The sequence below is a fragment of the Lissotriton helveticus genome, chromosome 7 (assembly GCF_964261635.1).
Source record: "Lissotriton helveticus chromosome 7, aLisHel1.1, whole genome shotgun sequence".
Lineage (NCBI taxonomy): Eukaryota > Metazoa > Chordata > Amphibia > Caudata > Salamandridae > Lissotriton > Lissotriton helveticus.
Genome location: NC_136068.1, coordinates 243659362 through 243667216, shown reverse-complemented (window position 1 = coordinate 243667216; position 7855 = coordinate 243659362). Strand labels below are relative to the sequence as shown.

General features: G+C 44.3%; 1 pseudogene; it reads left to right on the top strand.

Annotated features, from left to right (window-relative positions):
- Positions 1-3158: 3158 nt before the first annotated feature.
- Positions 3159-4272, top strand: LOC144769025 (uncharacterized; annotated as a pseudogene).
- The last annotated feature ends 3583 nt before the right edge of the window (positions 4273-7855 follow it).

The window sequence follows — 7855 nt, the reverse complement described above, 5'->3', positions numbered from 1 at the left end:
AATAATTAGGTATCATGGTAATATACAGCATAATCAAGGGACTGAGCCATAGCATATTGTCCACAAGAGTGTGCACTCTGAATATCGAACCCACAATATCGGTGGGACAGAATATCAAGGACAAAATATTTAAAATAATTATTGATAGGTGAGTAAGTCTAGATTCTCTATACCTAATCTCACATGTATATACCTACTCAGTACATATATCTTCAAGGTAAGTAGATGTGAGAAATAGTAAATCTAGTAAATATATACTCCCTATATGCACATCATTTTCGATGCTTTGTCCCTCGATATTCTGTCCTCAATATTGTTGGTGCTAATATTCAGTAGTGCAATCATCCACATGCCATGCAAGATTTTTGTTAGACGGCGTTTGTACTTCTGTTAAATGAGAACGTATGACTTTTCAGAGCAAAAAGGTAGTAAACTTTGTAGGCAAAGCAATGGCAGAGTTTTAGTGCATGCCACTTTCTTAGGAAAGGCTCTTCCAGGACTCCAATCAGCCGGTTTTCAGTCTTGTTAAATCTCTTAATGGGTCCGCTGATTTGAGGACGAAAAATAATTGAATATTTCTAAGTAACTCCAAATGCATTGCAGATGACCTTCATAGAAGCCAATATGAAGACGTTCCGCAACACTTTTAGGAAACTCTACTCTGATAAAGAAACAAGTAGACCTCTAGACAGTGATGCTCCTGTGAGACAACATATTTAAGTACCCAGGGGCAAGTTTATCAATTATCAGTATAATGGATGTTCGAGATGGTGCATTTTATCAGGCAACGTCTGCACCATTCCTAATAAAACATGCCCCCAACACTGTCAGTAAAGTCAGGGAACATGATTTACTCTAATGCACTTTGCCTTGGTCCTCCTGGACTCTACATAATCCTCCTTTCCCTGAAAAGTCTGTGAAGCTGCCTCCAAACTGCATAATTACTTTACAAAAATAGGCTAGAAATAATCTAGGGTTATTAAAGGTTCCAGTTTGATTCAAATTTTCAGGGAGAACGAAATGAGATGCCGTCCAAGTGGCAGTGGAGATGAAAAATACAATCTTGCCCTGCTTGCCATCAGTGAGACCAAATGACACCATTTGGACAGAAATGACTGGCTCGAGGAAGAATGCTACTTTATTCTGGATACGAAGAAGAGAATGCCCCACACACTTAGGGAGCAACACTGATGCTAATGACAGCAGTCAACAGAGCTCGGATTGAATGGAAAGACTATGGTCCCTGAATCATCACAGCAACCTTCCGCACAAAGAAAAAGAGGATCAACATGAATGTTATCCAGTGCTATGTACCTACAAATGACAGCAAAGAAGAGGAGATAGAACAGTTTTACAACAGACTCCAGTCCATCCTGGAGAAATGCCTTGAAGGGACATCTCCATAATGATACGGGACCTGAATGCCGAAGAAGCACACCACTGGGTAGAAAGAAGTCATGGGCAATCATGGCCTTGGCAACATGAAGGAGAATGGTAAAAGGTTTGCAAATCTCGGTGCCCTGAACAGTCTGGCAGTGTATTCCCACACAAAATACACAAGGCGATGTGGGTTTCACCAGACCATTCAACAGAGAATCATATCAACCATATCTGCACTGCCAAGAAGTTCCGAAAGTCCTGGCAGGATGTGAGAGTGATGAGAGGAGAGGACATGGTGTTAGACCATCACCCTGTCCTTGCCAGGCTAAATCTAAATCAGAAGAAAGCATTGATGGAACTGACAAACCAGTGCCAGCAATATAACACCACCCTCCTCAAAGATGCCCAGAAACAGAGTGAATACTGTCACCCTCAGTAACTAGTTTCAAGTCCTGCATGAACTATAGTACAACAGAGACCCTGTAGAAAGTCAGTGGGACAAGAGCAAATAAACAGTGACAGGAGGTACTGCGTGCCAGGAACACAAGCATAAAGAATGGATCTCAACCTAGACTATCTGCAAAATCCAAGAGAGGAAGAAAAAGAAAGCTACTTTCAAAACCAGCTAAATGAGAGCAGAAAAGTGAAAGCTCAAGGCAAATACACCAAAACAAACAAGAAAACAAAGAGAAGCTTAAGAGCAGACAAGTTAAGATTCATCAATCATCTTGACATAGAAGCACAGGAAGCAGCAAGCAGCTATAAAAACATGACAAAACTCTATGATGTAACACGGAAACTCTCCGACAGATACCTCAAGCCAGAAAGACCTATTAAAGTCAAAGTTCGGAAGGCAATCATGGGTAACGAAAATGGGTGAAGCACTTTAAAGTACAGCTGAACCATCTCACGCCACGGTCTCCACCAGACATGCAGCCAGCTGACAAGGACTTGCCAATTGACTGCTGCAGACCAACTAAAGAAGAAACACAACAAGTCATCAAACATCCGAGAAATGGTAAGGGAGCAAGACATGAAAATATTCCTGCAGAGGTACTAAAGACAGACATTGAAACATTAGTAGACATGCTCTACCCAGGAGTAGGGATATCTCATCAAGATTCTCAAGAAAGGTGACCTGAGTAACTGCACAAACTATTTAGGGAAACATCCATTACCACAGTGGCATTTCATCGCCATGCCTTTACATCACAGGTAATACAATGCAAGTCATTACAGTAACTTGCGCTGGATGGCGCTCTAACCTAAGGAATAGTATGATTTACTATTCCAACACCTTTCCTAATGTAGGTAGACTGGTGTTGGAATAGTAAATCATACTATTCTTAAGTCCAGCGCCCTCCAGGGCAAGTCGTGGTAATGACTTGCGTTGTAAAAATTGTTATGTAACGTACCACAATCATTTTGATCGTGTTGTAACGTCACATATTCACTACAGAGGGATAACTCTTCTATCAACCCCAGGGAAATTGTTCAACAGAGTCATCCTGAACAGAATGAAGAACCAAGTCGATGCTCAGCTGCGAGAACAGCAAGCCAGCTTCCACAAATAATTCCCCACCCTTCTCCAAGCGCCTTGAGACCCTCTGGGTATGTAGCGCGCTATATAAATTATTTGAATTGAATTGAATTGAATCCTGCACAGACCACATTGCAACACTGTCAATAAATCTTTCAGGAGTTTATATAGTGTGCCATTCACCTGTGAGGGTCTCAAGATGGTGGACACTGTGCATCATCATTGAGCACTTGATATAATGGAACTCCCGCTCTATGCTAACTTCATCTACTATGAGAAGGCATTCGATAGCATGAGCAGAGAGACCCTTTGAAATCTCCTCCACCCTACGGTGTGCGAGATAAACTCATAAAAGTCATTAGAAACTCTTACAAGGAAATGACATGCAAGATAGTCCATGGACGACAACTCACTGAAGCCTTTCAAGAGAGGACCGGAGTCCGTCAGGGTTGTTTGCACTCGCCTTTTCACTTCTTGTTGGCCATTAACTGGTTCATGAAGGCATCCACAGCAAGGAGAAGAAATGAGATCCGATGGATACCTTGGACCCAGCTTGGTGACCTGGACTTTGCAGACAGCCTGGCCCTACTCTACCATACCCATCTGCATGTGCAAGAGAAAACTGACAATGTAGCAGCCACATCAGCACAACTTGGCCTCAACATCCACAGGGGTAAAACAAAAATTATGAAAGCTAACACATCCAGCACAACTGCAGTCCCTCTGGCAGGTGATGCACTGAAAGAGATTAAGGCCTTCACGTACCTGGGCAGTGTCATAGACAAGCAGGGCAGCACAGCTGCCGATCTCAATGCAAAAATCAGCATTGCAAAGCCTGCCTTAATTCAGCTAAAGAAGATCTGAAACTGCAAGGACCTAATGCTGCAAACCAACATCAGGTTTTTTAACACCAACATAAAATCAGTCCTTCTGTATGGAGCAGAAACGTGGAGGACAACAGTGACAACCACCAACAAAGTCAAAACCTTCATCAACACCAGTCTGAGGAAAAATCTCCAAATATGCTGGCCAAACACCATCAGCAACAGCGACCTTTGGCAGCAGACTCTAACTCCCTGCTCATGAAGAACTCCTGAAAAGACGTTAGGGCTGAATAGGTCACACCCTATGCAAGCCCGCTTCACACACCACCAGGAAAGCCCTGACCTGGAACCCTCATGGGAAATGAAAAAGAGGAAGGCCAAGATACACCTTGCACCAAGGCCTTCAAGGGGAACTGCAGAGAGATGGATTGCACCTGGAGTCAGATTGAAAAAAAAGCCCAGGACAGAAATGGCTGGAGAGTCCTGGTTGATGGCTTATACCCCAGGTGGGGTAGTAGGCATACGTAAGTAAGTAATGTTCCTCCAAAGTGGAACAGTCACACTTTTTAGAGCAGAGTACCCTAGAAGAAACTAATGAGGTCAGTGCAAATAATACTGTTAAGTCCAGTGATTGAAAATGGAGTTTCCAGATCAGTAGAAGAGTTCTGTTGAAATGGGGTGGCTGAGTGGGCTAAAGAATGGTGATGGATTAAACCCAGATCAGTTGACTGGGGGTGAGTGTTTGATTTGCTTAAACGCTCCGTCCATCATCCCCTTTTGTATCGCTTTGTTCGCCCTAAGTGTGGCAGGGTATGCTCAGACGTGAGTCCCTTGCTCACTTGGCCACTGGATTCAAGATAGCCTGGCTGATGAGGATTATGAATCCGAAACCGGTCCCAGGATGCTTGTTTCCGGTCCATGGAAGACATGGCTTAGGCAGTTCGGGCTGGACTGTTCCCATGAGGCACAGGGTCAGACTGATTTGCATATAGCCATGTCTGAAATGGGGTGGCTGAGTGGGCTAAAGAATGGTGATGGATTAAAACCAGATCAGTTGACTGGGGGTGAGTGTTTGATTTGCTCAAACGCTCCATCCATCATCCCCTTTTGTATCGCTTTGTTCGCCCTAAGTGTGGCAGGGTATGCTCAGACGTGAGTCCCTTGCTCACTTGGCCACTGGATTCAAGATAGCCTGGCTGATGAGGATTATGAATCCGAAACCGGTCCCAGGATGCTTGGGTCCGGTCCAGGGAAGGCATGGCTTGGCAGTTCGGGCTGGACTGTTCCCATGAGGCACAGGGTCAGACTGATTTGCATATAGCCATGTCTGAAATGGGGTGGCCGAGTGGGCTAAAGAATGGTGATGGATTAAACCCAGATCAGTTGACTGGGGGTGAGTGTTTGATTGGTTCAGATGCTCCGTCTATCACCACCCCCTTTTGTACCACCAATGTAGAGCAGCACCTATTGTGCCATCCACTGCAATGGCTGTGTAGCATGGCTTCATGCCTACCATTGTAGCATGACTAAAGCAATTTTTAAACACCAATTCGACCTGGCAAACTATTTTGACAGGTCACATGCTTCTTTTAAAATATTATTGTCACCCATAAGTAGGACTTATAATGCTGCAAAGTGGGTAAAGTAACCACTGGAAACTTTCAGCCCATTGGTTAGGCAGGAGCCAGGAGTCACCACCATCAGCAGGCTGCTACAAGACAGGATCTGTCCTCTCTTGCACCCAGGACACAGAAGTGGACTCCAATGGGCATAAGGATGACCTCCTTTATTTTATATTTTATTGTTTTTATTTTAGGAGTTTTACATAGCGCTAGCCAGACCCGAGGGTATCGGAACGCTTTACAGCAGTTATAGTAAGGAATCTCAAATAATCATAAGTATACATATTGGTTCGGAAGTCCCGGCGTGTAGGGCAATATAGAGGCAGGGCAGTCCGAAGAGCCTCACAGAGTGCACGATTGTCTTGTGCAGGGAGTGGGGGGTAGCGTGGAGGGGCGACAGGATGCTTGGAGGAGGTAGATTATGGTCAAAAGTGTCATGATGCTGCGGAATGCAGGTATGAGCCCTTTAGCGCTGGTTACCTGTCGGGGAAGGCTCGGTTGAGGGAGAGGTCTTTTATGAGTTTTTTTAATTTTACAAAGAACGGGATAGTCCTAATGTCTACTGGGATGGACTTCCAGATTCTGGGTGTGTTTCCGGAGAAGGATCATGCAGCGGTGTTCTGTTTGCGTGTTTTCATAGGAATGAGCAGAAGGTAGTTGGAACTTACTAAGGTTCCTAGTCTGGCCGGCCTTTTTGAGTTTGGAGGCTAGGTATTCAGGTTTCCCTGTGTGGAGGGATTTGTGCGTGAGGCAGCCAGTTATGGAGCTGGCACTCATCTCTATTGGGAGCCATATTAGATCTTTGAGTGCAGGTGCAATATGCTCAAATTTCCTGACTCCAGTGACCATTCTGCCTGCTGCGTTTAGAGTTGTTTTGGGGGGGGGCTAGGTGGGATTTCGCTGTACCGGTGAGGATAGCATTTCCGTTGTCGAGTCTGGATAACCATAGGGATTGGGTGGCTTGTTTGAGTTCATTGGGCAGGATAAAGGGTTTTATTTTGTTGAGAAGCTTCAGATTGAGGAAAGCACTCTTCGAGGAATTCTTGATGTGACTGACCATGTCAAGTTTGGTGTCTAGGGTGAATCCTAATGATTTAGTGGAGTTAGCCAGAGTGAGATTACATTTGAGAGCATCGATTTCTTTAAGCCATTCCATGATTTGGGGTTTTTCGTCTTTGTTGGAGATGAGGAGAATTTCATTTTTGTCTTGGTTGACTTTGAGGTGGTTCATGGATATCCAATGCTGGACTTCTTTAAGTGTTTTGTTAAGTCTCTGAATATTTTCAAGGGAGGATGTTTCCAGATAGATCTGGGTGTCGTCTGCATAGAGGTGAAAAGTGATGTTGCCTTTTTTTTGGTCTATCCTCAAGCTGACCAATTCCAAAATGAACTGCTCTAAACCATACTGGTGGCCACTGCTTGAGTGATTCCTGACACCAAAGTGCTGTTTCTGAGGTCCTAGAACCTGTAGCAGGGTCTGGGTGGGCATCTTCTACCACCTTTGAAACCCTGGGACTTGGAAACTTTTTGGCTCTAAAGACTTTTAGAATCCTGGTACAAACTTGGAAAGCCAGGCCGACCCAGGTGCAATGCCTCTGGGCTGATAATCCAAGTTTCCCTGGCTTGGAGCTTCTTCCGAGCAGCAAATCCAAATTAGCTGGACCTCTCTGTGATGGTGTCTGGCTTTGTGGAGCCCTCTTCTGCAATGGCCTACAGTTTTGTCTCGCTGGAGGAAACCAAGCTTCAAATAAGTGACTATATGCAAACTAAGACTTCTTGACTGGGCAAAGGTGCCAAAAGTATTCAACTGGGCAAGGCACCTTTGTGGGCACAAATTCGAATTTCTCCCACCAGAAGCTCTCCAGCCAAAAATCAATGGCTTCACTGAGACTTTGTTCAATGGCTATACAACCTTCATGAAGCCCTTCTCAGCTACAGCCTCCTGCGTTGCCCCGCTGTAGACTTTATACTTCCATATTTGAGACTAAATCCCAACGAAAATCCTCTGACCGTGACCAACATGGTCTCTGTTTCCGCCCTCTGCTCTATCACAATCAGTCATAAATGGCACCAAGGTCCCAATCAACCCCTGTCAGATTTACCAAATGTTCGTAAATTAATGCTGTCTGCACTGTGCCGTAGCTACCAGGGATTGAGCTCAGGTTTAAATTACTGAAACCTTTAACCGGATCTAACAAGATAGTGACCTTTTGGCTTGTGGTGGACTGGTGTTCACCCAAAGTAATAATTCACTTTTCTCGCAATTGTATTGCAAAGCACTTAGAAATATGTTCATTTGCTGCAAGATGCTAATATAAGGCTGTAGGACTATAGCTTGATAAACAAGATGTCTTAGTGGATGCTACTTTTTTGATATGCCTCATAACTATTCTAATGTGCGGAGCTTGCTCTTTCTATGGACTCTGTTGATTAACAATTAAGCTGGCCATTACTGATTGATAGTGTTTAGTGATCAGGGGATTAAGTTT